This window comes from Lolium rigidum, chromosome 5 (genome assembly GCF_022539505.1).
Source record: "Lolium rigidum isolate FL_2022 chromosome 5, APGP_CSIRO_Lrig_0.1, whole genome shotgun sequence".
Classification (NCBI taxonomy): Eukaryota; Viridiplantae; Streptophyta; class Magnoliopsida; order Poales; family Poaceae; genus Lolium; species Lolium rigidum.
Window position 1 is genome coordinate 47,891,377 of NC_061512.1, and position 8,192 is coordinate 47,899,568.

Below are 8,192 nucleotides of genomic sequence, written 5' to 3' on the forward strand. Positions count from 1 at the left end.
TCGCATGTCCGCAGACGAGAGGTGAAAACCTAGATCGAACGAGCTCCCCAATCCCGTGCGCTCGTCTCCACTCCTCTCCTCCCCAATCCCGTGCGCTCCCAAGCCGCCGCCACGATCGACCACGAGCCGCCACCGTCGTCGTGCCTTGCCCCTTCGGGCCTCCTCCTCTACGAGTCGAGGCGACGCGGGCGGGCGGCAGTGCGCCGCTTTGAGAAAGGCGTCCACGACCCTGGGGCTCGAGATCTCCGGTCAAGGCGGCGCCTCTCTACCCTGGGGCTCGAGATCTCCGGTCGAGGCGGCGCCTCTCTGTCCCATTTCGCACCGCACGGTTGCAGAGCGAGGGCTCCCGAGCCGGAGGAGGCTCTGCAGGAACTCGCACAGAGAAGGGTAAGGGTGGCGGCGCGCCGCCTCGAGGAGGTCGCCCACAGCCGGCTGGGGCTCAAGATCTCGTTCTCTGGCAGCAGCGGGAGTAGGGACTGGCTCCAAACCTCCCCCACCACCACGGCCACTGCTCATGAGCGTCACATCCCAACATCAACGAGGTAAAATCCTAACCCTATCTCATGTATTTTCCGATCTGACAGATGGGCATCCATAGCCACGGATATGCTGCAGACTCATAAGCTGATGCGCACAATAGAAGGGTTTCCATGGCTGCAACACATGTATCTGATTGATTACGTTCATTATACTTATCTAGATTGACTCCATATTTTTTCTCTTGTAGTTGCAGCATACAAAGCATATGTCTCTGATCTACTTTTCTTTCTCTTCGTAGGAGTATCTCTGATTTTGGAAGCTAATGGACTAGGTAATTTCTATTGCACAACTAGATTCTGGTCATGTCTCCTTCAGTCATTTATTGGAACTGTGACATAATGAGTGCTTTTGTTAACTTCAATTAACAAACCCATCTCCTGGTTTATGCTCTCCTTTAATTTCATATCCCTTGGTTGCAGAGCTAAAATAATCTGTCAGTGCTTGGGATCCTACTCAGATTAGTATAATGCATGAAGAATGACCTTGCCAAGAACTCTGCCAAGGTCTGGTTCAATTATTTTTTGAGGTTTTTCACATCCACCACATACTAATTAGTGGCTTATCCATACGTATTTCATCATGTCTCGTTAATGATAATGTGTTGTATTGTTTTGTCATGTTTCCTCCGAGGTTCACACATGATTGACACCCAAGATCATGGTTTTATGACCTTGTTATGGCGGATGATCTTTCATGTACTACTGTTTATAGTAATATCTCTTGAAACTCAACTGAAGGGGAAGATCTGAAGGTGATGCTGTTCTTTTATTTGGATATGTCAACGTATACCGATTCATCAAATTAAAGCAAGGTTAGTTCAGACTTCTGGATTTCTACTCCATGATTCCCTTTCTTTCTTGAGTTATTTGCATTTTTGTGGGGAGTCCTTTAGCTATCAGTGTATGCAGTAATTTGAAACATACATTCCTCTAGAAACGATTTGTAATTGATTTATTATATGTCTTATATTTCTTTTGCAGTTTTCTCACTCTGTTTACATACAAATTGCAGAGTATAAGGAAACTTAAATTATATCGAGAGGTTTATAGATTGTCTAGCTTTATATACTATAAAAGTAATATCTTTTGTTCCTTCCTCTTCTATTGATGCACATGTATTCTTGGTTACAGTGCGCGACTAGCCAGAATGTCATTGCGATTTGTGAGATTCTGCCTTATGAAAACTTTGGAGATAGAGTTATGAAAAGATCATCTATCAAATTAAGATATATAAATTCCAGAGTACCACATGCATCTTTCTTTTCTTCTACATATCCAATTCCCTGTTTTGAACATGCTCAGTTTGGCGATGCGCAGTTATTTGGTATTACAAAGACTGCGTTGATAAATATATTCTTGCTTGATCCGGTCCAGGTCGCTCGTTTTGTGCTGCGGAGGAGCGACAAGGGACAGGAAGGTAGCAAGAAAGACTTGTGCTTGCTTTTAGTCGTTTTCCGTTTCATATTAAATCTTAATTTACACCGGTAGGCTTCATCTGATCTCTATACTTCTTTACTTTGTTTTCATGTAGGTAGGATTTTGTTGCCATTATGCAGATGCGCACTGACTTCTGAAACTCATTAATCTAGACACCTTGGTTCTGGAGCTTTTGTGATGAATGACAAATGAGGTACCAAATGAATATAAAAGCATTGCATAAAGTATCTAGATAGCTATGCTTCAATTTAGATTGTTTTATTCTTATGATTTTCTCTATGAACTTTTCCTCTTTGTACAGGTTTTGATCGTTCGATCATGCTGGTAGTAGGCCATTGCCCCTTCAAGCTAGCAAGATGCTTGTTGTACGTCGATGAATAAGGCGTCCATCCAAGATACTAAGGTTAAACCTGATTCTTTCTCTGTCAAGGGGCATGTTTTTTTGGTGGGTATACTATTTTTCTCTTGTCTGAAAGTCATGCATAAATATTGATTTTGATTCTGCAGTTTCCGGCCATTTTGTATTTTCATCTCGAGGATGTAGAATTAGTGGTTTATTCTATAGAGAACTATTCATCCATGTAGTCTTCTTATCCAGTAGAGAAATTCTGGGCACTGGAAATAATATCTGAGTATGTCATCTTATTCAGTCAACTTGAGGATTTGTAGTCATAGGTGCTTGCTTTTGTTGCATACTCAGAATTTTCCTTTTCTTGCTTCAATAGCCTTTACCTTTTTTTTTTGCTTCATGACATAGAATGCCTAAAGGCTTTGTTGAGCGAGTTTGTCATATATTTAGAAAGCATGACATGTATGATCTTCATAAATTAATTAGTTTACTGAAGTACAATCAGTCTATTAAATGTGCAAAATTTCTTTTATTTTAAGAAAGGAGTGCATCTTTTAGCTATCATTTTCTGGCTATTCTATCTTATACTTTGTCGGTTGGAATTTGCATCAGCAAAATAGCATATGCGGCAGTTTCCATGGATTATCATTGTGCTGCAAAATCTAACACATAGTTAAGCTATATTTTGTAATGTTGCGCTGATATCATTTCAGCATGTTCCTTTGTTCCACTCATGTTGCTTGGTATAGTTAGTGCCAAGATGAGAAAGTGTAATTATTTCTCACCTTACCTCTCTACTTAGTCTCCATATCGTTTGTTCTTCTTATCATAATCTTGCAGATTTCTATGTTTGTGATTTGGCGAATTCAGTTTCCGTGATTTCTCCTTTTGCCATCTTGATTTTAGGTTCTTATTGTTTATGTAGATGAAAATTGTTGTGCAATCTCAAGGTAACGAATGACTAACAAGACCATCGTCTGCTGGTCAAAGATTTAGACATAGGACACATAATATACCATCTCTTAGGATTCCGGTGATCTCTATCCAGGATGCACTACACGTATTTGAAAACTGAGGTGAGGTCTACATATTCCATAACCATTGCTTTCTATCTATGGGTTTGGGATTTTAAGTTGCTAACCAGTTCCATAATCTTTTATATGTGCACTGATTTAGTTTTCTTGTGTTGAACTATCTCTGCTTAGAATCAGGAACCTTGATGAAATTCATCTCTGGAGTTTGCTTAATTTGCTGATGGTTCCATGAACTTTCAAAGGACGGAGGTGCTTGGCTGGTTATTTTTTGGTGATGCCGGAGGTATAACCTAAAATAACCTGTTGTCGGATTGGGTTATTGTTGTTCTATTGCAGTTTGTGTTTTTGGATATCTTGCATATATGTTTTTAAGCTAAAAGCTCTTAATCATTGTTTTTCCCTATTTGCAGCCGCTATTTCAGTAAACCATTTGATGTGCTAAAGAATAATATGTAGAGAAGTCATATGTGTGATGGGAAAAAAATAGGTATAGCTACTTTTTGCTTGTATTGTCAGTACCATTTCAGGCTTCGGTTAGCTCAAAAAGATAATTCAATGAGCAATTTTGCTTTTCCAGGCCAATGAAGTGACTGAGCCAAATTAATAATACCATGTGGTTTTTCTTTTTAAGGCCAATGAAGACTGCAATGCTTCGTCTGCTCAAACCACAACCTCGGGGGAACCAGGAACTGATTTTAGGCAGCCCGATGGTCGTGGACGTGAGTTTGTGGACCATCTGTTCTCGTTTCATCTGGTTCAGATTTTGTTGTTCTTCCCATTCTCTATTGTTTAAGGTTTAATCTTTTGTTTGTGCTATGCAGCATGAAAGAAGCTCAACCACGGGATTACGAAGTTCATGCCGCTCAAGAAGGTGCACACCTCCTTCCAGTCCCATGCTCCTAGAGCTTCTCGTTTTTGTTTGTGGGAATTTGGTTTCTCTACGCCTACAGTGTTTGATGAAATTCCAAGGAGGCTGGGGAAGGATTGATCTTTATAGGCCACATTATTTAATTATTAGAAAATATTAGTTCCAGTCAATCATGATGTGATGTGACTACTGTTGAAAATTAATTTTTGTCTATAGCAAGGATTAGATAATAAGCTTTCAATTTACTTGGTCCTGCAGATGTATATTATTCTTCTAACCTGATTGTTATGTTTTTGTTGAAGACCTTTGCGCTGCAATCCAAGTTAGAACCGCGCAATGGAGCATTTGGGAAGAGCAGAACTCATTTTCCATTTCTCTAGCTCTGAATTCAGGGTTCCAAATCAAGGTATGGTCCAGCGAGCCATGCATCTGTTTTATGAAACATGGTATCCTTATTACTTCTCCAGTAGCATGTACCTAAGAATTCCTAATAGTTGATTTTTCTCTCTGCTTTAGTAAAAGATTTTATGTGCTAAAAGAATAATGTGGAGAGAAGTTCTTTGTCCAATGGAAAATAGATATAGCTATTATTTGTCTGTTTTTTGGGTACCATTTCAGGCTTCAGTTAGCTGAAAGGTATTACAATGAGAAATAATTTACAATGATTGTGTATTTTCTGTTCAATGAGGCGACTGGGCCAAATTATTAATACATGCATATGAGTTGCTTATTGTTGCAAGTAGATGAGGGTCTTCTTCTGCTTGCAGGACTGCCCTCTTGTCCGTCGCATGACGCGTCCATTATAGATGCAAGTGGGGCAACATTAGGTAAAATTGTTAGTTCATTTTTTGACTAAATAGGGTAGAGAGTACCCTGATCTTGATCCACTTGCATCTCTAACGTCCATGGGTTCGTGATAGCCACTGCCGCGTTACTGTGCTAGAAGGATAGCCTTAGGTATTTCACTTCTTGCATTAATTTTTCTACCTTTTAGCATTGTATCTGTTTACGTTGACTTGTATGCATGCCTGAATGTTTCGGTACCTATTCCAGCATGCCGGTGCATTCAAACCTATTTTTGTTTGCTTTCTCCCCAGCCAGTTATGATATAACTGTGCTCAAAACACTCTTTGATTTTGTACAAATATTGATTTGATAGGCTTGCTTTGGAGTATGTTGTTCAATTTCGGAGATATAAGATTTAAGAGAAAAACACTATTTCAGATTATAGTGCATGTGCTCCTTATCTCCTTATTTGATTCGGGAGCCAAGACAAGTTGTTTATTTATTAATAGAGATCCAGTTCATTTTATTTATATGTTTGGCAAGACAAGTTCTTTATTTATTTTAAAGTTGCCTCACAGATGATTATTTATTGTCAGTTCATAAGAAACCTTCCAGCATAGTTGGCTTGTAATCATATTCCTGATGATGTTGTAGCAGCTTGAATTTTTTTTGACACTGAAACTATATTACTAAAGAAATGTTCCTATTGTACAAGTAACCAAATATGTTACTGTAGGTTTGATTTCCCAATTTGAATAGAACACCACAAGTACTGTAGCTATATTACTAAAGAAGTGTGGTTGTTTGCTAAACTGAATTGCGGTGTGTTGGTGCTGTTTTGTTGTCGAACTGAACAACTATTTTGATGTTGTTCTTTTCTTGTTGAACTGAACCATGTCCTGCTGCTGTTTGAGCTGAAAATATCATGCATCTGATCATTTCTATGGAAACCATTATCAAAATTTGAGTTGTTCTGCTGAACTGCGGTACATTTAGCTGTATCGTTATTTCTCTACATTTGCTTGTTGTTGGGTTAATTGAAATTGTTGTCTGAATTGTAGTACAGTTACCTGAAATTGGACTGAGGATCGCTGCAGAGGCAAGGATGCTTGGTCGAAGGGCTCTGAGGAGGACGTAGGAGGGTCATCAAAGGGGTGGAAGGAGCCGGGATGGGGTCAGAGGGAGTAGCCAAAGAAAGGTGGCGGGGCCGTCGAGGATGTTTTCTCCAATGCATGCTGTTGGAAGCCGCTGGAGCTCAGCTTGGATGGGCAGCCACTATCCTCCCTTTACCATAGCGGTGGAGGCGACGACGGAGAGGCAGAGCTCCGCTGCGAGCCTCCGACGATGTCGGTGAAGGCCTTTACCCTGGTCGCTTCGCTGTGTCTGACTGTTGTACCTAGGGGCCTGGCCGCCTAGGGGTGTGACTCGTTCCTACCATTGGATTCAAATGGATGGTGGCAAGTCACTAAAGCCCAGTCCCACAGAGAACAATATATGACATTCGTGTACCTATAAAAAAGCATGCCCATCACGCAGGAACATTTAGGTTGTTGTTTCGATACCGATCTTTCAGGGATCCTATTTTGCTAAGAAAGTTTTCTGGTGGGGTTTCTTTGGACAGTTTGAGAAATTTGTGTATACGAGTAAAACGTTTTATATAAAAAACCAGGATCCTGCATCGTGGGATGTTTGTTATTTTTGTGAAAACTTGTTTGCTATGTACTTGATTTTAACTAACTATTTGTTTTAAGCAGATATCTCGACAAGCTCGGTTTCATACCCAAACCTCTTAAACTTTGACTAAGTTTTTAGAAATACTATCAACATCTACCATGCCAAATTGTGCCCATATAGTATCATAGTTCCAATTTTTTTTTTTACAAGTTAGTTAAACTCTACATTTTCACTTCAGAAAATATGTGTAGCCCTTATTTTATGGGACAGAGGCAATACTGGCTTTTTGATATATTGGCATTAAAATGAGGTAAATGATTAAGGCTTAACTACCTGGGTGATAATTGTTGCTAGGCTTAAACCCACAATCACTTGACCGTTTTATGCAATCATGTTGCCCGTAGGACAATGTTATTAGATCTTGGCTAAAATTTCGTAGAATATACGTACCAATTCAACCACTTAGATTTTGTAGTATATTCATGAAATTATTATATGGTAGTTACAATATCGTCTCACTTTTGTCTTTGCGGTGGGCTGCAACCGGTCATCTTGGAGCGAGCAGTGGATGGTTGTGGCCGATGGCGTGGATGGCCGTGACGGAGTACTTGGTCGACGGAGTACTTGGTCAACGGATTAGTTGGGGTGAACAGAGGGAGGTGTAGCAGATCAAGGCGAAGGGGTAGAGAGATAGGTTAAGAGTAAGAGACTGGACCGTTAATGCAAATCGCGTCACTTGACCGTTTTATGCAATCATGTTGCCCGTAGGATAATGTTATTAGATCTTGGCTAAAATTTCGTAGAATATACATACCAATTCAACCACTTAGATTTTGTAGTATATTCATGAAATTATTATATGGTAGTTACAATATCGTCTCACCTTTGTCTTTGCGGTGGGCTGCAACCGGTCATCTTGGGGCGAGCAGTGGATGGTTGTGGCTGATGGCGTGGATGGCCGTGACGGAGTACTTGGTCAACGGATTAGATGGGGTGAATAGAGGGAGGTGTAGCAGATTAAGGCGGAGGGGTAGAGAGATAGGTTAAGAGTAAGAGACTGGGCCGTTAATGCAAATCACGATAAGAATGAGCGGTATCAGCTGAGAATAGTCGTGGGAATTATTTACGCGGGGCAAACATTTGTAATACTTTCCATTTCCCGTGGTATCGGTTAAGGGGCTCAAAATGTCGAACCAAATTTTTCTGTCTTGCTACTCACAATAAGTATGAATATTCTTCTTGAAATTAGTAGTTGTCCTTTTATGATTCTTTTATGATAATACCTCTTTCCGTACAATAATTATAATTTGGTAGGGGAGATTATACCAAAGCAGTTAAATTACATGCTAATTCTTAATACTAAAATAAGATACAATTTCCGGTTTAAAATCTAACTTAATTCTGCCATTTGCGCGATAGCGCAACGGGTCATCTAGTGTTTTTACACGTGCATAGAAAGGGGCTCTTCTCATCCGTAGCATCTGGATAGCCTCTACGTCGTTGCA

The 8,192-nt window shown here is 40.1% G+C and overlaps 1 long non-coding RNA gene across 8 annotated transcripts; it reads left to right on the forward strand.

Annotated features, from left to right (window-relative positions):
- The first annotated feature begins 214 nt into the window (after positions 1-214).
- Positions 215-6,320, forward strand: LOC124651728. 8 transcript variants are annotated; one of them, XR_006987490.1, is made up of 16 exons: positions 215-542; positions 728-811; positions 960-1,043; positions 1,171-1,351; positions 1,914-1,956; positions 2,071-2,169; positions 2,278-2,379; positions 3,251-3,401; positions 3,531-3,642; positions 3,770-3,846; positions 3,991-4,078; positions 4,181-4,230; positions 4,530-4,633; positions 4,995-5,054; positions 5,148-5,184; positions 6,075-6,320. It is a non-coding gene; the product is annotated as an uncharacterized LOC124651728 (long non-coding RNA). The 8 variants fall into 8 exon arrangements; XR_006987487.1 differs by having other exon boundaries at positions 779-811; positions 2,278-2,421; XR_006987484.1 differs by having other exon boundaries at positions 217-542; positions 779-811.
- Positions 6,321-8,192: the final 1,872 nt, after the last annotated feature.